General features: G+C 45.6%; 1 long non-coding RNA gene across 1 annotated transcript; it reads left to right on the top strand.

Moving 5' to 3' along the window:
* The first annotated feature begins 8,759 nt into the window (after positions 1-8,759).
* On the top strand, positions 8,760-17,209 carry LOC127045445 (uncharacterized). The gene is made up of 2 exons (XR_007772717.1): positions 8,760-8,952; positions 13,412-17,209. It is a non-coding gene; the product is annotated as an uncharacterized LOC127045445 (long non-coding RNA).
* The last annotated feature ends 6,170 nt before the right edge of the window (positions 17,210-23,379 follow it).

Raw genomic sequence — 23,379 nt, 5'->3', positions numbered from 1 at the left:
TTAACATCCAAGCTGTCATTTATTCCAGAATAATTTTGCTCTATATCTTTTTTACTACCTGTCCTTTGCCCTCATGTCCTATTGCTAAATAAGATGGTTTTGATCTATTAGAAATGATTGGGAAAACCTTGACAAACAGGATGGAAGTTTTGGGAAAAACTTAATCTCATTTTTTGAGCAGGTCCAATGACACCCTTCTCTGTGGCCCTCATGTTCTTTCTCCTCCCACTCCTCTGTTCATAATGCTGCTAGTTAGACTATATTAATCTTCCACTACTCTATCACTTTCTTCTTTTTAGTCAAGCTCCTCATCCTCCAGGGCTCTTCAGTAATAATCCTTGCCTATGTCTCTGTGTAATCTATAAGTGGTATTCTCATTGTGAATGATCTGCTGAGAAACTGGCCTGGTCATGCTTCATATTGCTACTACCTAATCATTATAGTAATGCAAATTTGTAGCTCTCATGGGTGATATTTTTACCTTCCAGCTGAGCTCTCTCTCTGCATTGCGGGCTGACAAGAAGCTTGCTACATGGTAATACCGTTGAGAAGTTACTTCATTTTGTTACGGGATGAGGGGAGAAGAAAATGAAGGAGATTGGCCTAACAATTAATTTCCAGCTTCTAGACTTCCTGTGTGACCTTCAGCAAATATATTAATCTCACTGTACCTCCATGCCCCATCTGTAAAATGGAGATAATACGTTTTTTTTTTTTCTCCCCAACTCTTAGTCTTGTGTAATCATAGTGTAGGGCAGGGACTGTCCCTTGCTATGTATTTATACAGTGCACAATGTATTAGAGTCCTAATCTCAGTTGAGGCCCTTTACTCACTACTGTCATACCGGAATAAATAGCTTTGTTTATCTGATGATGATGATCAACCTTTTCCCATTGTCATAGATGTAACTAGGCTTGGAAGAATTAGGTTTTTAATAGGTATATGTCAATTTAACCTTCACCATGCCTGCTGCCCCCATGAAAAATTATTTCCGTAGATAATTAAAATGTATAGGGACAAAGTAAGAAAAATACTACTTGAGAACTTTTTTGTTCCATTTAAGGATACAGATGTATATTTTGACCTATGATATTGCCAGTTTGTGTTTAACGATTATAAAACTTTAACTTTTTGAAACTGAATGTTAATGTCCTGAAATAACTGACTTCCCTCCTCATGATTTCCCACAGCTGTGACAGTAATGCTTAATATCCTTTTTTTTTTGTGCAACTGTGGACATTTAACTTAATCATTTCCCTCCATTTTTATTTAACATCTATTATCCACTGAAATTATTAAAAAAAAAAAAAAATTGAATTCTGCCAAGTCTAGATGTAGATACTAGCATAAACTTGCAATTCAAACTACAGTGCTTTTTTAAAATTAAGCTGTTTGCATATGAAGCAGAAGTACTAAGATGTCTAAAAGATGAAAGTGTTTTTTTACTGGGTTGAAAAAACAAACTCATGTTGGCCACTGTTACTTTAGACTCATTAAGAGGATTTTTTTCAGTAATTCAGGAAGTTTTGCTAAACGTACAATAGTGGCTGATCCCTATATTTTTTTGCAGAATGAACACCTCTAAACAGGGTTAGAAAAAAAAAAAGCACAACTGTAAAGTCAAAGTAGTGTAGACACACAATGGGCAGGATATTCACAATAGCTTGATTATTCAACATCTCTTCATTAATAAGATTTTTGCCTGGTTTTCCAAAGTGGTAACAAGGGAACCTGACTGCAAGGGTCTAATTTTGAACAACTATCTTCTGGACACTTAGGACCTGATTTTTTCAGAGATGCAAAGAACCCACAGTTTCAATTGACTAAAGCTCTGGGTGATTTGCTCTTGTGTTAGAGCAACACTATTTCCCTTCAATTTCAAGTAACTTAATTGTATGGTTATGAAGTTTAAAAACCATTTAAAAATTAGTTTAATTTTTTTTTAAAAGTCCCCTTTCAAAATATAAAAGCCCATCAGTTTCAAACAAGAAAGGTTTACATTGATAAAGTATCAGTGGAACAAGCAATCTTGTCCAACCACCAGGAGGGAATCAGTGTTTTCAAAGAATACAAAGAACTGCATTTCATGAGTTGCTTTGACTGGGTTTTGCGAAGAGACCGAGTATTGCTGATGGTTTTGTTCTTTGATAGATCATAAACTGATTTTAAAGGTGCATATTTCACTCGGATACTAATGCCTTAGAGATAGCTATATTTACTTTCTATACCTAAATATAAGAAATGCCGGTCCTCTTCTCCATCTTAATCCCAAAAGGGGGGGAAAGGGGTGTCATCTATTTTGTATTTTAATTGGAATAAGGTGGCAGATGCCCCCTTCTGCTGTATCAGGCCCTGTAGCAGGTCACTTCTCACTGGCACAGCACCTCCTGCTGGTCATCTGGGAATTAGCTCTTTTCCAGCCTCAGAGCACCCTCTGCTGGCCAGTGTCTCACTTGCCTCAGGGCCCCCGTGTCCCTCCTGGACCTTAGTGCTCTTCACCTCAGGGTTCTGCTCCCAGCAGTCCCCTCACACTCTGGGTCTCCCCTCCCAGGGAACCCCCAACCTTTTATCCCCACCTTGCCTCAGTGGCTACTGCCAGTTGTCATCTAGCCTGTGTTCACTGGGGCAGACTGCACTCTGTAATAGCCATTCATCACTGGCAAGGGGGTTGGACCTGCTGCCTTTATCTATCCCCAGGCTGCACTTCTGCAGCCCCAATACCTCCTTAGACCTTAACCAGGCCTGAGCCTGGGGTGTTGCCAGGATGGAGCACCCCAACTCCTCTTGCCTTGCCTCTGCTCTGCTACCAGGCAGCCAGGCCTTTCTCTCTCCACAATTAGCTCCTGGCCCCCAGCCCTCTTATCAGGGCTAGCTGGGCCCTGATTGAGCTGACCACCTGTGGTTAGCTGCTCTCATTGCTTATCCCAGCTGCAGCCTCTCCAGGGCTGTTTTAACCCCTGTTCTGCAGGAGTGGGGCAGCTGCCCCACTACAGGCCCAAAGTTGGTAACTGTATCAAACTATTCTCTGCTTTTCAAAACTGATTTTGTTCACTCAGTTTGCAGTGCCTGCACTTATTGCTGTTATTGACTTCAGCAGTTGTGAAAAGAAAATAGAATCAGCATTGTTTTTGGGTTGGCCTCATTCATTTCAGACCATGACCTGGGTTTGAATTAGCTAACAAACAAATGATGTTTCAGTCTTTTGTTTCTTCTCAGAAGCTTGTATACCCTTGTTAACCTTTCTTAAATGTTGACTTCTAGTCCCAACTTCCCCTGTCTTCAAAATGTAGTTAGATACAATTAGAATTTTCTGTCTGATGGGAATGAAGTGTATAGAGCAAAGATAATGTGGTATTAAGGGACCTGAACCTTCCCAAATCCTCTAGCAGCCGTTAGCATAACAGTTTCTTTGGCCCAGGCTGTGCTAACATGAAAAACAGTGGTTTAGCTGGGGGTGATATCTTGCAGGAGAGCCACTCTCATGAGAGCCTGGAGACCCACCTGCAAGATAGCAAGAATTGTGCACGAGCAGCTGACTCTGTGTGGTGTCCAATAGTTTCTGCTGAAATTAGGTAAAAAGAGCTATTGACCTGACAGTGCAGTCAAAGCTGAACCTCAGATCTAATCCTAGTTTACTTTGAAGCTCAGTCCAAGCTAAAATCAAATCTAAACACTGCTTCTGCTCCCCATGTGTGTTTCTAGGGACAGATTGCACCCTTGGTGGTGCTGGCTTTGGTTTCTGCCAGAGTATCCCATGTTGTGTTTCCCAGGTGGCAGCAACTCCCCGTGGAGCTGGGTCATAAGCGACCTGCAAACCTTGTTCTGCCAGAGGTTGGCTAAGCCTCAGTGTGGGTGGGGCTGGCCTGGGAAGGGATGCACTGCTTCAGGACCTCTGCCAGGCAACCTTTCCTAGTTGGGTTCTGTCTGTGAAGCCCTGAGCAGATTTTAAAGCTGCCCTTCTCCGGCTTAGGACACATTTTCCAGTACAGTTATCCCTTTAGGTACTGGGGAGTACAAGTTACATCCCCTTGTGCCTGTGGAGATAAAGTTGACTCATAATATAAAAGGGATTAAAAATTGTTCCCACATGGGGGCTTAGGGGCAAATAGAAGAATCACTCAAGCAGTAAGAATCTGCAATGCAAGCAATAGCTGTCCAGGTGAGAGGTTCCCAATGTGATCTGGTGCAGTCTAGGTCACCAGAATTGAGTTTGTATGTAGCAATAAGGAGCGTGTCACCGCTGGTCTGTAGACAATGGATTTAAGAGAAGTTGGCCATGTCTCTGAAGGAGAGACATAGCTGTTTTGCTGCTGGCCCTCCAGCCTCACGGCTGCACCTCCTTCTGATGGGGCCAACATTCCACTGAAATCCCAATGTACCATGATGTCACTGGCCCAGGGGGCAGCACTGGAGCTGCAGTTTGCTCCAGGGACCCAGCATATTAGATAGCAATTAACACCACAATCTTGTAAGCAAGGCTGTTCCTCTGCACCAATCTCAGACATAGGATGAATTCACCTCTCCTTTTTTAAGACGAGTGAGAATGCATGGCTTCCTCTACACCTCCTCAGCCTTCCTCTCTGTACCCCAAAAGTGTTAGAATTCCCTCCCAATGCCTGATCATTATTAGTATTAGAATACTGCTTAGAACCCCAGCAGGGAAGAGCTCGTCACCCATTCCATGCACAAACTGATCTCCTTGGATTACAGAGCACAAGGCAGCAGCCTCCTGAACCAACGAGTCAACCCACTTTGATCCCTAGCTACACTGCAATAGCGGGCTGTTCCTTGGCTTTGAGGGTGTGTGTAAAAAAAAAAAAAAAAAAAAAAAAAAAAAAAAAAAAAAAGGAACTGAATTGAAACCGGTTAGAGCTATAGCAACACCAAGGTGGATATAAAGGCAAAGAGGTGCAATGGCTGGATGTATTATGCTTTCATGGGGCAGGAGGTGGTATAATACCTCCACAGCCCCAGCAGAAGCATATTTGCTGGCAGCCCCCGATATAGATGTGGAAAAGGTGCAACTTGTACTCCTTTAGTGCATCATCCTTCCAACAAAAGCCTGGTTCTTGGAGTGGGGAGCTGCAGGACTATGGCCATACCCCCCTCAGCCTAGGCACATCCCCTTGTGGCATGTTGAGCAGAGCTAGTCAGAGGAACTGAGATGGAAGTTTTCTGATGGAGATGGCACTTCTGTCAAAATCAAAATGCTCTGTAGAATCTTGCCAGTTTTGCCAAAGTCTTGTCTTGGAGTTAAAAAAGAAAAAAGGGAAAGAGATTCTGACCATGTTGAAATGTCCCATTTGGACAGTTTAGGAATGGAAATATTTTTATTTTTCCTTTTACCGTCTCATTTTGAGCTTTTTGGTGTGGTATTATATATGATGATTTAAAATAAAAAATGTCAAAGTCATAACATTTTTGCAACTGAAATATTTTGATTTTTGTCAACACAAAATGTTTTGATTGATCTCAAACAATCCTCCCCCTCATACCCCTCTCCCCAAATTCTGCTTTATTGGGGATTTAGAAATGTTTGGGTTTTGTTCCTAACTGGAAAGAAAACAAAACAAATTTTGAAAGCTCAAAATCCTTCGCAGTACGGAATATCTGTTCCCCACAAGCTCTTTTGTTAAGTACTGCTGGCAGGTTTAAATCTTCTACCCTCCCTTTGTGCTCAGGGAGGTGGGAAGATGTAGGAGTGTGGTCTCCAGTGAGCAGAAGGTGCTGCCTATTGGGGAAGGAGTGCACCTCAGCCTCTCCCATGCACCAGGGGGCAGTGGCAAAGTGGAATTTGTTTTGGCAAGCTAGGAATAGCTGGTGTAAAATGGAAATTGCTACATTGTGCACTGCCTAGGTCTGTTCTCTATGACTGTTATTGGGGCTTTTGTGCCTTGGAAAGAAACAAAGGAGACGGCAATGACTGCGGTCCACCAACGCCTCTCCTACAAAATCAGGACATTGATCATGGGGGTCATGCACAGCTGATGCTAATATATAGAATTCAAAATCCTAGTTCTATTCTACGAGGCCTGAATTGAATAAAGCTATATCAGAGATGCCTTATTCGTTACCCCCCCCCCCCCCAAGACAGCTGCATTCCACAGGCTTCCACTAGGCAGGCCCAAACTAAGACTCCCACATGTAGGGAGCAGAGCGTTCTCAGGACTGGGAATCCCAGTTGTGGAGTCCTTTACCAGAGTAGTAGTTGGTGTCCGGCAGCCAATGGCTGGAATTGGGGCAAATCTCCAGTGTAGACAAGATCAACTGAGGCACAAACTCCCTCCTCTCCCCCCCCAAACCCCAATTCTCGTGTAATTTTGCATCCACATATACAAGATGGAAAGTCAATAGAAATTTGAAAAGTTAGCTTTAAAATCATAACCTTAAAAATAATGCTATTCAACCCTTGCTTGGCAAGGTGATAATAGCATGGAGGGGGCAAATCCTATATATGTGGCATGGTGAAATAGCATTTGAAGGTCTAGTAAATCTCTGTATCATAGTCTAATCTTCCAAAACCAGGCAGATAACAATAGGCACAACAGTTTTATTTTTCGGTCGAATAACTAAATGGATAGGGAGTGTTCCAGCTGGAAGAAACCCTGTAATGCAATGTCTGAAAGACAGCTCTATATTTGCCATTAGATCACAGCTCACTGGCACCGAATAATTACTGTATAATTTAATGCCAATGCAAACAAAACAAGCTAATGCATTTGTTCCCCTATAGATCATTTTGTCCTTTAGGTATAACCCTACTAGTTCTTCAACATCATCATGTAGCTCCTTGTGTCCCCTTGCAAAGTTTAAATTGTATCCAAAAGAAGATGTGGAAAAATTCAAAAATTGTCAAAAACTGTCTCAAATTATACAATGAGTAAAGGTATAGCGTTAAAACTACTGGCCGGATTCCACTTTCAGTTATGGTCCACGGGCCAATATTATACATTCAGGACTCTGCATCCCCCTCTATCCACAAAAGGACGTCCCTGATTTGAGTGGAAGGGTTGCACACAGGCCGAGGATAGAACCTGACCTTTACATAGTAATGAAATGTTTAGCTGCTATTACTTATGAAGGACTTTAGTGTCAACTTCAGGATCATTCATTGGGAAAATATGCCTGTCCATCTTGGGCCACTACTATTTTTGACCTTTGTTGCTCTTCCTTCCCCACCCTTCTTTTTCTGTTTCCACCACCTCTTTTCTGCATGCCACTTCTGTGTTCTAGGCTCAACAAAACAATTCAGCAATTTAAACGCCAAACACACCATCAATAAACTGATTTTAGAGTGTGATCATGTTTCAATTCTTGAGAACTGTGCAGTAAAGCAAGATAGCCTCCTAAATCTCCATAACAACGTGCTCAGTGACAGTTTAGATGCTTAAATGCCCTTGAAAGCAAATTCCACCTAGAGGTGGTAGTTTGGCGATAAAGCTGTACAGTGTGTTGTCATAAACCGTTCTGTGATGAGGTGCTCTAATCTGCCATTGTGACAGCAGAAAGGACTCTGCGCAACTACTTAATACTATTACATAGCAGAGCTTCATGAAGATGCTAGTGATGCTTCAAATTCTTTCCCCTTGCACACTGTAAAATTCATGCTTTTGAGATTTGAAAGGGATGAAATACTGCCCAGGTTCTCATTTAACCTAAGAACAGCCATGCTGGGTCAGACCGATGGTACATCTAGCCCAGTATCCTGACTTCTGAAAGTGGCCAAAGCCAGGTGCTTCAGAGGGAACGAACAGAACAGGCAGACATCAACTGATCCATTCCCTTTTGTCCACTCCAAGCTTCTGGCAAACAGAGGGTCGGGACACTCAGAGCACTTCGATCAAGTTCCAAAGGCAAAAAAATAAAAGTTAGCTTAGTTTGGATTTATACAGGCAAAACTCACATGTGAGAGAAAAGCCTATGACTGTGTATATGATTTTACTAGAAGTTGCCACAGTAGATGGAATAGTAGGCAGCATATCTGTCTCCCGTCACGGACACAGGCCAGTAGCAGATGTTTCAAAGGAAGATGTGAACTGCTTTTCACCATGTCTAAATTCAGCAGCTACCTCTGTTGAATACTAAACCATGGGTGGTTATGGAGTGATTTCTTCTTGATCAAAGTAGGTGTTTAGTTTATGCCCTTTTGGTGTTTAAAGCTCTGATCAAATGAATGGAGATTCTTCAAGATGTGTGGACCCTATCTGTATTCCACTGAGGGTTATACGCATGTGCCATGCATCTGGAGCCAGAGGATTTGAAAGTAGTAGTATCCGCGTTTGTGCCCTTGCTCTGCCTCCTGGTTTTATCCGAGGGAATAAAGGGCAGGGTGGATCGACTGTGCCCTCAGTTCCTTCTCCACCGCAAATCGAACAGATCCAGAGCAGAGCAGGAAGATGGCGGGACTGGAATATGAACAGGGACTACACATCACAACAAACCTCAGTTACAGGTAAGTAACTTCCTCTTCTTTTTTGAGTGATGGTCCCTACTCTATTCCACTGAGGGTGATTATCAAGCAGTACTGAAGTAGGTGGAGGGTGCGAGGAAGAAGACAGAATGATTGAACGGAGGACAGCTCTGTGAAATGAGGCATCCGTTGTAGAATCTTGAATGTGAAGCGAAGGTATGTACCAAACTCCACATGGCTGCCCTAATATGTCTGGAAGCAGTGCACCATGCAAGGCGGATGTATGCACTGTCGTGGAATGGGCTCTCTAAGGGGTGGGGACAGTCCCAATAACTGATAGCAGAGCAAAATGCATCTGAAACCCACTTGGAGATTCTCTGTGTGGAGACAGCCTGCCCTTTAATTCATTCAGCTATAGTGATAAACTGTCTAGATGACTTCCTGAATGGTCTTGTCCTCTGCAGGTAGAAGGCTAAGGCCCTGCAGACACTGAGGGAGTAAATATACCGCCCTAAGACATGAGGCTTCAGAAAGAAAGCTGGTAAGTGTATAGATTGGTTGATATGAAAGTGTGATAGCACCTTCAGTAGAAACTTGGGGTGCAGATGCAGGGAGACTTTGTCCCTATGGAATGTGGTAAAAGGGGAGTCCACCATCATGGCCTCCAATTCTCCTACCCTTCTCACAGAGGTAGTAGGTACCAGGAAGGCGATCTTCATAGAAAGGAGAGACGGGGAGTTTGAAGCCAGAGTTTCGAAGGGCGATTTCATTAATGTCAAGAGGACAAGGTTGAGGTCCCATTGGGGAGTGATAGGTTGAACAGGTGGATAAATTATAAGATGGCTCTTCCAAAACCTGGTGGTCAATGGGTGAGTAAGGACAGAATGCTCTTCCACTGGGGCGCGGGTGGAAAGCATTAATAGATGGAATTGAGCACGAGCCCTGATGTCTTCAGGGACAGAAGGTAATCTAATAGAAGGGGAATGTCCCTGTCCTGCTGGTCCCAGGAAGTTAAAAGGTTCCACTTGGCCTGATCAGAACACCTTATCCTCTCAAGTAGCAGGGAAGCATTGATGTCTTGTACTGCCGACGAACAGTCCTATTCTAGTGAAGATGCCCATCCAAAAACCAAGGTCTGAGGTGAAGTCTCTGCGGGTCAGGATGCTTGATTCTGCCGGCATGTTTCGTGAGCAGTTCTGGTAAAGTTGTCAGTGGAAGTGAGGGATATGCTGACATGCAGAGAAGGTGGGGAAACCAGAACTGGTGAGGTCAAAATGGGGCGACCAGAATGACCATGTCCCTCTTCTGCCTAATCTTGTGGAGGACACATGGCAGGTAGCAGATCAGGTCTGACCAGTGTATGATGAGGGCATCGCCTTGGGAATGGGTGCCGAGGTCCCTCTGGAGCAGTATGTGATGCACCTGCTGTTGGCATGGGAGGCAAAAAGGTCCCTGGTCGGAGTCCCCCATTGGTTCAAATCGTCGCTGACTACACTGTCGTGGAGCTCACATTCGTGGTTGATCACAGATTTCTTGCTGAGAGAATCTACAATCATGTTCTGAGTCCCTGGAAGATAGGTTTCTGACAACAAGATCTTGTGGGCAATGCACTAATCCCACAACCGACATGCTTCCGCACAACATGCCAGTGATTACATGCCCCCCTTGTTTGTTGATGTAATAAATGGTGGTAGTGTTGTCCAACATAATGAGGACATGATGAGAGCGAATCGATGAGATAAATGCATGACACCCTCAGTACCAGAATGTTGATGTGCATCCTGGAATCCCAAGTGGTCCAAGTCCCATGTGTCATGTGCTCACCCAGGTGGGCACCCTATCCAGTGAGTGATGCATCTGTGATGATCATCATGTCCGTGGAGGACGTAAGGAAGGGTATCCTGGTGCAGATCTGAACCGGATTTGTCAGGAGAGTACAGTGGGGGGAACTGTCAGCAGGAGGTCCACGATATGTCGCGTGGGAGAATAGACCTTCTGGAGCCACAGCTGAAGGTAGCAAAGGTGCAGATGAACACAGGTGGTGACATATGTGCAGGCCGCCATGTGGCCAAGGCAGGAAAGGCGAGTCCTTATTGGGACAGAGGAACTGGTGACTACTTTGGCAATCAGTTCCTGCAGGATCTGAAATCTGTCCCTTGGTAGGCAGGCTAACATCAAAACCACATCAGTGGAGGCTCCAATGAATTCTGGGCACTGGGTGGAATCCAAAGTCGATTTTTTGATGTTTACACTCACCCCCAGGGAGGTGGAGAATGAGCAATGTGGAGGTCGAGACTTGAGCTTATGCCATGGATCACACTGCTAGGAGCCAGTTGTTGAGATATGGGAATATAAAGGACCCCCTGATGCTGGAGGTGAGCTGCTACTACAGAGAAAATTTTGGTGAAGACCCATGGAGCCATGGTGAGTCTGAACGGTAGGATCCTCTGTTGGAAGTGCCGAAGGCTGACTGTGAATCTCAAGAACCTTCCGTGAGTTGGATGGATGGATATCGATGTTAAAACAGACATCCTACATATCGAGAACTCTAAACCACGTGCCTTTTTCTAATAAAGAGATGATGGCTGCTAAGGTGACCATATGAAACTTCGGCTTGTGTATGAACCAATTGAGATGATGGAGCTCTAAGACTGGTCTCCATATACCCTTGGGTACTAGGAAATAACTGGAATAAAATCCTGCACCCTGATAGGTTGGAGGAAAAGGTTTTATCGCTCCACTTTGCAGTAGGGAGTCCACCTCTAGGGTGAGGATATTGTCACAAGGATGGTCCTTGGGGCAGGTTGTGGATGAGGCAGCATTGTGAACTCAATGGCATAGCGATGTTGAATGACATCCAGGACCCATTTGTCCATTGTTATTGCACTGCAAACTGGTAATAAGAGTGTTAGACACCCCCCAGAGGGCATGGATTGGGTATATAGCAGTAGGCATGGGCGTTGGTGGCTCTCTAGGTGCACTCAGAAATATTGCTTCTGCGAACACTGAGTATGCAATGCTGAAGACTGTGATGATGGACCTGAAGGATGGGATCTGTGAGTCTTCTGCCATTTACCAGGATTGTAAGGCCATTGATGGAAGAACTGAGGAGCTCTGAACTGCTGTGCAGGCAGTGGATGGAAGAATTTGCATTTGAGTGCTGGTGTGTAGATACCCAGAGATTGTAGAGTGTCTCTGGAATCCTTTAGAGAGTGGAGAGAATCGTCAGTCTTTTGATTGAAGAGGTGGGACTCATTAATAGGGAGGTCCTCCCTGGGGAAACCAGACGAATGCAGCCACAATTCCCTCCTCATGACGATCCCCATGGCCATTGTGTGTGAAGTGGTCTCATCCTCATGATTAGCTTACCTTCCTCCAAGATAGCCTGGAAGCAGGCAGGATCCTGCTGGGGAAGCTTGTCTCTAAAGTCTGCCAGTTTACTGTAATTGAGAACGTCATATTTAGCTAATAGTGCCTGGTAGCTGGAAATCTGAAATTGAAGGCCAGCTGATGAGAAGACCTTGAGCCCCAGAAGGTCCTGTCGTTTACTGTTCTTGTCCGCCAGGTAGGTCCAATTGCAGCTTCCTGGCAACCTCCAGGTGGTGCTTCTTGAGGCAGAGAGCCCGGCCTTCTGGGATACGGCTTGGGAAAGAGAGGCAGATACTGCATGTGGATGAAATGTATGCTTCTCCCAAGCAGTACAGGCAGCATTGGTGCTTGTCACTGATCGAGAATGAATACAGGCAGGAAGCGCTGATCTTGAACTCTGGCATCTTCAGCATAATCTAGTATCTACTTGTGGGTGCTGGGGCGGGGTTATGGAGTGTGTGTGTGTGGGAAACTGTAGATAATGGAGTTCCCAGAGTTTCTTAATTCCTAAAATCTAACCCTAAAAACAACAGTAAAACAACAACAAAAAAGTACAAATCTAAAAATGGTTGTGTCATGGTATAATTCCCCACTCTGAACCTTAGCGTCCAAAAGATGGGGTACCAGCATGAATTCCTCTAAGCTCAATTACCAGCTTAGAACCTGTAGCGCTGCCACCAACCAGGAATTCCAGTGCCTGGTACACTCTGGCCCCCAAAAAGCTTGCCCGGGGACCCCCAAGACCCAGACCTTCTGGATCTTAACACAAGGAAAGTAAACCCTTTCCCTCACTGTTGTCTCTCCCAGGCTTCCCCTCCCTGGGTTACCCTGGAAGATCACTGTGTGATTCAAACTCCTTGAATCACAAAACAGAGAGAACAATTCACCTTCCTCCCTCCTTCTCTTTCCCCCTCCCAGACTCTTCCTGAGAGAAAGTAATCCTGGCACAGAGAGAAATCAGCCTCTCTCTCCCTCTTCCCTCCTTTCTCTCCACCAATTCCCTGGTGAATCCAGACCCAGTCCCCTGGGGTCTCACCAGAATAAAAAAAAACAATCAGGTTCTTAAACAAGAAAAGCTTTTAATTAAAGAGAGAAAAACAGTAAAAATTATCTTTGTAAATTTAAAATAGAATAAGTACAGGGTCTTTCAGCTATAGACACTGGGAATTCTCTCCCAGCCTAAGTATTCAAGTACAAATTAAAATCCTTTCAGCAAAAATACAAATTTGAGCTCCTTCCAGCCAAATACACAATTAACTTCTCCCAGCCAAATGCACATTTGCAAATAAAGAAAACAAACATAAGCCTAACTCGCTTTATCTACCTAGTACTCACTATTTGGAATCTATAAGAACCTGTATCAGGGAGATTGGAGAGAAACCTGGTTGCACATCTGGTCCCTCTGAGCCCCCAGAGTGAACAACCACCAAAACTAACAGCACAGCACAAAAACTTCCCTCCCTCAAGATTTGAAAGTATCCTGTCCTCTGATTGGTCCTCTGGTCAGGTGACAGCCAGGCTTACTGAACTTGTTAACCCTTTACAGTCAAAGAGATATAAAGTACTTTTGTGCCATTAACTTTTCTTATCTGTTTATGACAGGCTGGTTTTTTTTTTTGTTTTTTTTTAAGTGCATGAGAGGACACTAGCAGCTTCAACTCAGACCATGCGGCCGTGATAGAGAATTGAGGGTGCGGTTGGTCTGCACTGCCCGTTATCACCTCGGACGAGACCATGAGGCAAAGCAAGGCAGCGTGTGTGGACCAACAGAATCTACTACCATTAAAAGCTCTGGCTCTGGGTATATAGCGCATGTGTTTAACCCTCAGTGGAATACAATAGGGACCATCACTCAAAGAAGAGCTTGTAGTTAAAACACTGCACTGGGACTTGTAAGATTTGGGTTCAGTTCCCAGCCCTGCCACATAATTCCTGTACAACTCTTGTGCCTCAGTTCCCCATCTGTATAATGGGGATAAAATACCATCCTTCTTACATCTTTTGTCTATCTTGTCTATGTACATGGTAAATTCTTCAGGGCATGCACTGTCCCTTATGTTTGTGCAGTGCCTAGGACACTGAGGCCACTCAGCTGGGCCATGTGTACAAACAGGTATGGATGAATAACAGCAACAGAAAAAATTATTGCTGATTTATACTCCGTGCACACCCATGAACTGCAGTGAGACTCCGTGGCTTTGTAGGTTAAAATTTTGCCTCTCAGCTAGATATGCTCAACTCCTGTTGACTTAATGGGGGTTGTGCGCACATATCTATGGGGAGAATTTGACCCCTCACTAAATCAACAGAGAATCAGGATCAAAGAGCGAAGCTACAAACAACTCATATGCAGGAAATGTTAAGAACTAGCTGGAGGAACCTGAAAAGAGAAAGTAGCTGACAACCGACTATGTTAAGGAGTAGTCAGTAAACCCGAATTAAATTGTAGGTGTGGTCACAATTAATAGACAATAGGGAAGAAGAGGTTTAACAGGCAATAAGACACAATTGTATTCTTTAATGCACATCTTGGGAGCATATTGAGGCATAAGGCAAAGTTGATTATTTCCAGCACCCTGGAGAATTGCAAAATCATTAATCAGCATTATCCTGCTGCACTGTAGTCTAGACTAAATGCTCCTGTTGGGATTAGAGGTTGGGGTCTTGAAAGAAAAGGAAAGTATTGTATTTGTGTGTGTGTGTGCGCGCGTGCACGCATATACATATATATAAATGCCTACTTATAAGTAAGTCTCTTTTGACATTAGTGATAGCATATGAGTGGTGCGGACAGAACTGGAAAGGATGAGCAGCTCTGTCTCACTTGAGCTGAGGAGACAATGATGGTTTTAGTACTGAGAGGGATTTAATCACATACACTACGCAAACTAATGCATTATGAAACACCCAGAGGCACTCTGCAAGTTTCAATTTTAAAAGGGAAAGAAATTCTCCCTCAGCAGTAATAGGAACAGAAACATTATCAGATTGAAGTGTCAACATGACTGAGTTTTGGGGCCAGATTCTCAAGAGTGCTCAGCAGCTCCAGGTGGGCCACAAAATGCTCAGAGAGAGTCAGTCATAAATTGGAGTCAGAAAGAAGGTTTTAGGGTGAGACTGAAAGAGACTCAGTGGCTTGGAGGGAGATAGTTCAGGTTGGATAGGGCAGTAAATCTGAGAACTCGTCTTCTGCCAGGGAACAGGTGATGCTAAGACAGAAGCATGGGATGGGTGTGTCTGAAATACAAATCAGGACACTGCTCTATGCCTTAGAAGTTGATAAACCCAGTACACTTATTTTCTGCCCCTCATGCTTTCGCCTCTTGGAAAGTTTCCCTTCTCTTTTAACTTGGTCTAAAGTAAGAGGCAAAACAGTGATGATGACAATAATGAGTTTTACATAGTAATACAGAAGAACAGTCTCTCAGCCTCAGGGGAGTACAGGATTCAGAACGAGGAAATCCTAAAGTGTTTAGTCCCAAATCTAACACAGATTTATTGTGAAAATCATATATATGTCAGGGGACTGTTGGCCCTTTACTGAAACTTAGTGGGATTTTGAGTTGACTTGGGTTTGATACTCTCCCAGTACCAAAGGAAAGGGGAAGGGCTGATGAGAAATCAAGATCCTGAGATTGATAATCCCCAAGGCAAATGGGAAGGGGCCAATGCTCCAGGTCAGGCCGATTGACAGGGCAAGCAGACCAATAAGGGAGTCAGGAGCCTGGGGTCCCATTCTCTGTGTGAGCTGGTGCTGCCTGAGCCAGAGCGGGCAAAGCTAAGGAGAGAGCAGTGGAGCCGAGCTGGGAGCAGAGCTGCAGCAGCCAAGCCAGAGGGTCCAGAAAGCAGAGCTTAGCTGGGAGCAGAAGGAACTGGGCCGCAGCAGCCAGGGAGCAGAGCAGAACTGGGAACAGAACAGCAGCAGCCAGAGCCAGAGGGTCCAGAGAAGCAGCCCAGCGAGCAGAGCTGAGCTGGAAGCTGAGCCGCAGCAGCCAGAGAGGATAGAGAAGCAGCCCATACAGCAGAGCAACAGTGCTGAGACAGTGTGGAGTTGTATCTGGAGAAGTCCAGAACTGAGCACAGTGAAAGACTGAGGAGAGTGAAAGGGAACCCTGGGCAGCGAGGTCCCAGCGCAGGGAGTTGCCACCAGCCAAGAGGGCTTGCAGCCAGACTTGGAGGAGATCGTAAGCCCAACGGGGGTGAGGAGGGGGAAGGCGATGCTGGGAAGAAAGGCCCTGCCCCCTAGAGCCTGAGGACGTGCAGCCACTGTCAGAGCCAGCATCCGACCTGCCGTATCACCACAGCACAGCCAAGCAAGGGCCTGGGACATGCAAGGAACAGACTATGAACTTTCCTTACGTTTCAGAGACGGCTGCTTGTGGTGGCCCCATGCCCACAGAGCAGGGTTACTTGTTTTCTTTAATCTTTCCCATTTTTTCCTTATTTTTTTAGTAGTTGCTGTTTAATAAATTGTATTTGCTTTGAACTATACGCAATGATCAGTGGGTCAGGGAAGTGTCCGGGGAGGAGAGAGCACCCCGGAGTGGGGACACTCTAGCCCCTCTCCTAAGTGACCACAACAGCTCAGGGGGTCAAGCTCCCCAGGAATCCTGGACCCAGCCTTGTCAGGGTTACAAGGACTCTGCTTCATGGGAGGGAGGAAGGGGAGTCCTTGAGGTCAGGTAGGTCTCTGGGTAAAGGGAGTGGGAACGAGGACTCAAATCCTTTCACTAGTCAAATCCACTGGGGTAGTGTATAAACCAGGAAAGTTCCTCACAATACTGGGACCATACCCCCGCTTACATATAGCACTCTGCCTTAATCTCCCCACCTGTAAACTGACCTACCTCACGGGAACCCTCCTGGATTAAATAAGGTTTGTGAAAATGAAACATGCTGAATATTAATATAGTATATCACACGTGGGATTATGCAGTGTTTGCAGTGTAAAAAGAGAGAGAAGGACCATTTTGGAGATGTTTACAGATACCCCAGTTACATTTCGCAGTTTATTGGCCATGTGGTGATCTCATTTAAATAATCAGAACTATAATACAGTATAACTGCTAATTTAGAGCATTAGGTCAACTCTCTGCTCCAAACAGTGAAACTATGAAAAAATTGCTTTCACCAACTGCACGAATAATGTACATTCTGTGACCAGATCTGGCAATTTATTGGTCACTCAAGTCATCCCTCCTCCACCAGTGCTTGTAATAATCTAATTTAGATATGGTTCAGCTGTGTAACAACACCCCAGAAACACTGCCTCATCTTTTGGGTTGCCTTTTCCTCCTCTTATCTCCTTATCAATTCTCTTTCTCTGAATTTGTTAGGTTTTTTGTTATAGTACAAGCATTTCAGAACTATGTCGCAGAACCATGCAATCCACTAATTATGAATCTGCAGTAAAGGAAAACCTAACTATAGAGACTTCTGCTCCCCCACACCTCTCAATCTTTATTGCTCTTTCATAGGATATGTTCTAAAAACATGTGAAACCTAAACATCCACTTGAAGGCCTTTTCTTCTGTAGATAAAACAGTGAGTTCTTAACCTGAGGTAAAGACCTGCTAGCTTGTGTTTAGAGCTGACCAGGAAATTTTTGACAAAGCAGTTTTTCATTGAAAAATGCTGATTTGTCAAAACCAAAACTTTTTAGCGGGAACGTACCAGTTTCAACTAAGCTTTAGTCAGGAAATGGTTTCTCAGGTCCAGGATGGAATTTCTGGTCAAAATGAGAGGAGAGTGCCTTTCCCTCCACCCCATCCCAGAATAGCCTGGAAGTTATAACTTGGATGTGGGAAAGCCAGAGTCACATCCCTGATTCAAGAACCTGGATCTCCCGCATCCCAGGTGATTCCGGGCCTAGGTGCTTCACAGAACACACACAAAGACAAAGTCTCTGACCCAATCACCTTGCCAGCTAATTGTATATGTGATACAGCGCATGAAGTTTTCAAAGGTTAGAGTTTTTGAGATTTAGAGCTTTGAATTTTTTGCAGGGTCTCTCCAGTAAGGTCTTTGACACTTAAAAATTGCAGGGATGACAAAATTGCCTCATGAATGCTTTTCATTGGGGTAACATTGTTGAAAATTCTGTTTCTGTTCTGCGGGTGTCCTGAGGGCTAGGCAGTGACCTGTGGCTAAAATTTTAACAAGGGTCTCCCTCAAAAGCTTTTTGGCTCAGCGGGCAAATATATGAGAGCATACTGTTCAACCTCCAGTATATGACACAAACCATCAAAAGGTGCAACACCTGTGTTGGATTGCATGTCATACCATAATTGACAGTCTAGCATGGTTTTAAGTATAAAAAATATTTCTAAGGGATTTGCTCCTTCTGTGAATCAAATCAACCAGTTTTCTGTTACAGATTAATTTGGACTGCAGGGGAAAGCCAGTAACAGATTGAAAATTGGTTAATTTGATTCACAATTGTGAGATAACCAGATTTTATATTTTGAAACCATTGTAAGCCATCCACTACAGTAGAGCCCAACAGGCAACAAAATACAGACACCACATTTTGGCCATTTGGCACCCAACTGGGTGTCCCTCCCTAGGCTGTGCCTTAAATCAACTAGTGCAGCTTTTTCCACCCCCATGAGCATCCACATACACCCTACACCCTCACAATGCCGCTCTTACCCTCCTTCCCCAATTCCTGCTGGCTAAGCCCCTCCTTACCTTGTTGCTGCACCTCTGCTGTCTTCTTGGCCCAGGGACTCCTGTCCCAGCTGCTTCTAAATCTCTGGGGCATTGCCCAGGACGGGAGTTGAAAGATTTAAGATGGGGAAGGGGATCAGAGGAAGGGAGGGAGCTGAGCCAAGCCATACCACTTTTTCCAGGGGTAGGGGAAGAGGGAGTGGAAAGATCACAAGCGACTCAGGGCTGGCTCTGCTCCCTTCTCTCCGCTGGTGATAATGGTAATAGCTTCATATTATCATCACTCCTCCCCCTGGGAGCTTGTCTACTTCCATTGGGCAGCTCCCCTTCCAGGCCTCCCTGTTGCTTGGAGGGAAGCAGAACCACAGGCTGGCAGCCTGTGTCCACTCCTGGGGAAAGCCACCTGAGGATGCCCTGCAATAGGACAGGGAGAGTCTATCCCACAGTGCCTTACAGTTGAGAGGTCTGCAAGTCACATGTCCTGAACAAACTATACTAACCACTCCCCACCCCCAAATCCATCAGCGTCACACATTCCCCCACTTCTTCAAGTCCACCAATCCCATGCTCTTGCCCTTGCTCAAATTCCACAAGCTCCCCATCCTCCAACTCCACCAGTCTCTTACACTTGCTCTCCTCTCTCTAAATGCCATAAAGCCCAGCATAGCACCTCTCCAGCATCTCTTGTGGGCTTCTCTGTAGGGTTTGCCTGGTTGGCACATGTTGCTCAAAGCCGTAGTAGGGATGGTAACAAGTAAGGGTATGTCTGCACTATGGGATTATACTGATTTTACAGAAACTGGTTTTGTAAAACAGATTGTATAAAGTCGAGTGCACGTGGCCACACTAAGCACATTAATTCGACGGTGTGCGTCCATGGTCCGAGGCTAGCGTCGATTTCTGGAGCGTTGCACTGCGGGTAGCTATCCCACAGTTCCCGCAGTCTCCTCCGCCACTTGGAATTCTGGGTTGAGATCCCAGTGCCTGATGGGGCAAAAATCATTGTTGCGGGTGGTTCTGGGTACAGCCTCACCTCGCCCTTCGTGAAAGCAGCAGACAACCATTTCGAGCCTTTTTTCCTGGGTGAACTGTGCAAACGCCATAGCACAGCAAGCATGGACCCTGCTCAGATCAATACCGCAATAGTGGACGTTGTAAACACCTCACGCATTCTCATGCAGTCTATGCTGAACCGGGACGTGCAAAGCCAGGCGAGGAGGAGGCGGCGGCTACGGCAGAGTGGCAACAAGAGTGATGAGGACATGGACTCAGAATTATCTCAAACCGCGGGCCCCTGCGCTTTGGTGATCCTGCTGGTAATGGGGCAGGTTATAGCCATTGAACGCTGATTTTGGGCCCAGGAAACAAGCACAGCCTGGTGGGACTGCATAGTTTTGCAGGTGTGGGACGATTCCCAGTGGCTGTGAAACTTTCGCATGCGTAAGGACACTTTCATGGAACTTTGTGACTTGCTTTCCCCTGCCCTGAAATGCCATAATACCAAGATGAGAGCAGCCCTCACAGTGGAGAAGCGAGTGGCAATAGCCCTCTGGAAGCTTGCAACACCAGACAGCTACCAGTCAGTTGGGAATCAATTTGGAGTGGGAAAATCTACTGTGGGGGCTTGCTGTGATGCAAGTAGCCAAAACAATCACTGAGCTGCTGCTACGAAAGGTTGTGATTCTGGGAAACGTGCAGGTCATAGTGGATGGCTTTGCTGCAATGGGATTCCCTAACTCTGGGGGGGTGATAGATGGAACCCATATCCCTATCTTGGCACCGGAGCACCAGGGCACCCAGTACATAAACCACAAGGAGTACTTTTCAATGGTGCTGCAAGCACTGGTGGATCACAAGGGACGTTTCACCAACATCCACGTGGGATGGCCAGGAAGGGTTCATGACGCTCGCATCTTCAGAAGCACTGCTCTGTTTAAACTGCTGCAGCAAGGGAATTACTTCCCAGACCAGAAAATAACTGTTGGGGATGTTGAAATGCCTATAGTTATCCTGGGGGACCCAGCCTACCCCTTGATGCCATGGCTCATGAAGCCATACACAGGCAGCCTGGACAGTGGTCAGGAGCTGTTCAACTACACGCTGAGCAAGTGCAGGATGGTGGTAGAATGTGCATTTGGCCCTTTAAAGGCACGCTGGCGCACATTACTGACTCGCTCAGACCTCAGCCAAACCAATGTCCCCTTTGTTATTGCTGCTTGCTGTGTGCTCCACAATCTCTGTGAGAGTAAGGGGGAGACCTTCATGGTGGGATGGGAGGCTGAGGCAAATCACCTGGCCGCTGATTACGCGCAGCCAGACACCAGGGTGATTAGAAGAGCACACCAGGAAGCGGTGCGCATCAGAGGGTACGTCTACACTACAGGATAAATTCGAATTAGCTTAAATTGATTTTATAAAACAGATATTATAAAGTCGATTGTGCGCATCCACACTAGGCACATTAATTCGGTGGTGTGCGTCCATGGTCCAAGGCTAGCGTCGATTTCTGGAGCGGTGCATTGTGATAGCTACTGTAAAAGAATGAGGCCAATAACGTCGATTTGCGTCCACACTAACCCTAAATCAATATAGTAATATCGATTTTAGCGTTACTCCTCTCGTTTTATAGGAGTACAGAAATCGATTTAAAGAGCCCTTTAAATCGATATAAAGAGCAGTGTAGTGTGGACGGGTGCAGCGTTAAATTGATTTAACGCTGTTAAAATCGGTTTCACAGCATAGTGTGGACCAGGCCAGAGCAGCTTTGAAAACGAGTTTCATCAAGGGCCAGGGTACGGTGTGACTGCTGTGTTTGTTTCCCCTTCATGAACGCCCCCCTTTTATTGACTCCTTCCCTGTAAGCAACCCACCCGCCCCCTTCGATTACAGCTTGCTTAAGGAAATAAAGTCAGTATTGTTTAAAAATCATGTATTCTTTATTAAAAGTCATTCCCTGTAAGCAACCCACCCTCCCCCTTCGATTACAGCTTGCTTAAGGAAATAAAGTCACTATCGTTTAAAAATCATGTATTGATTATTAAAAAGTAATTATAAAAAGAGGCAGAGAACTGACAAGGTATCCCGGGTGTGGTTTGGGAGGAGCATAGGAGGGAAGGAAAAGGCCATTAAATACATTTCAATGTAATGACAGCCTTTTGGTTGGACTGTCCACTGGGGTGCAGTGGGTGGGTGCACAAAGCCTTCCCCCACGCGTTCTTACACGTCTGGGTGAGGAAGACATGGAACATGGTGAGTGGTGAGGGTGGTTACACAGGGGCTGCAGCGGCACTCTGTGACCCCGCTGCTCTTCCTGAAGATCCACCAGACATCGGAGGATATCAGTTTGATCACGCAGCAGCTCCAGCGTTGCATCCCGCCACCGCTGATCTTCCTGCCTACACCTCTGATCTTCCAGCCACCATCTCTCATCTCGAGCGTCTCTCCTATCCTCACGTTTGTCTCTCCTATCCTCAGGTTTGTCCCTCCTATCCTCACGTTCACTGGCATCTTTCCTGTACTTTGCTACTACGTCCTTCCAGTCATGCAGATGAGCTCTTTCATTGCGGGTTACTTCCATGATTTCCGAGAACATTTTGTCTCGCGTCTTCTTTTTCCTCCGCCTTATCTGAGAGAGCCTTCGGGATGGAGTAGGGAGGCTTGAGAAATGTGCAGCTGCATGAGGGAGGGAAAAAAGGGAGAGAAGTATTTAAAAAGATACATTTTACAAAACAACGGTTAAACTCTTTCACAGTGAACAACACTATTCACCTTACATAGCACATGTGATTTCACTACAAGGTCGCATTTTGCATCTTAATATTGAGTGCCTGCGGCTCTGGTGTTACAGATCTCACAGACGCAGGTCCAGGCATCACAATTCAGCTTGCATGCGGACATGGTAAGACATTGTCTTTCGGCTTCTCCAGCCTTCATATACACAGTGCCCTATGATGCTTCTTCCTGTTAACATGCAGCAGCAGAAGCCAACCCCCCGATCCAATTCTCTAGGATGATTGCTTTACCCCTCCCCCTACCACTTGGCTGGTATCATGGAAGATCACTGCTAATCACCACTCTTCCCCCGCCCCACCGCGTGGCTGGTAGCTGGGACGATTCCTGCTAGCCAAACGCAAAAAAGCTTAGCGCTATCCTTCCTCCGCTCCCCCTGCTTGGCTACATGCAAGGAAGGATTTCTTTTAAGCAACAGCCCAGTAGGAAAATGTCCATCTCTGTCCCCTTAATTAAATTCCTGACTTTCAACCAGGTTACCATGAACGATATCACTCTGCTGAGGATAACAGAGCGAGATAAAGAACGGATGTTTCTTGAATGCCAGCAATCACCGGGCCATACACAGCTATGCTTTGTCATGCAATGATACCTGATTACTTGCTACATGCATGGCATGGTAAAGTGTCCTACCATGGTGGACGGAACAAGGCTGCCTTGCCCAGAAACCTTCTGCAAAGGCTTTTGGAGTACCTCCAGGAGCGCTTCATGGAGATGTCCCTGGAGGATTTCCGCTCCATCCCCAGACATGTTAACAAACTTTTCCAGTAACTTTACTGGCCGCGAATGCATCCCAAGCCCTCATGGCAAATCAATCATTAAAAAACGCTTGCTTTTAAACCATGTTTTATATTTACAAAAGTACACTCACCAGAGGTCGCCTCCACGGCTTCACTGTCTGGGCTAGTGGCTTGGGAGGGCTGGGAGGGTAATTCTGTCCTAGTCACAAAAAGCTCCTGGCTGTTGGGGCTAACGGAGTGCTGTGTGCTCACTGCAAGGTCGTCCTCCTCTTCCTCCTCCTCATCTTCCCCCTCCGCAGAATCCTCAGCCATGGTTGAGATTACAACCCCCCACCTCGGAATCCATGGACAGGGGTAGGGTAGTGGTGGCGCAGCCCCCTAAAATTGCATGCAGCTCAGCG

The sequence above is a fragment of the Gopherus flavomarginatus genome, chromosome 2 (assembly GCF_025201925.1).
Source record: "Gopherus flavomarginatus isolate rGopFla2 chromosome 2, rGopFla2.mat.asm, whole genome shotgun sequence".
NCBI lineage: Eukaryota > Metazoa > Chordata > Testudines > Testudinidae > Gopherus > Gopherus flavomarginatus.
Note: the sequence above shows the minus strand (reverse complement) of the source record. Positions and strands in the feature narration are given on the sequence as shown.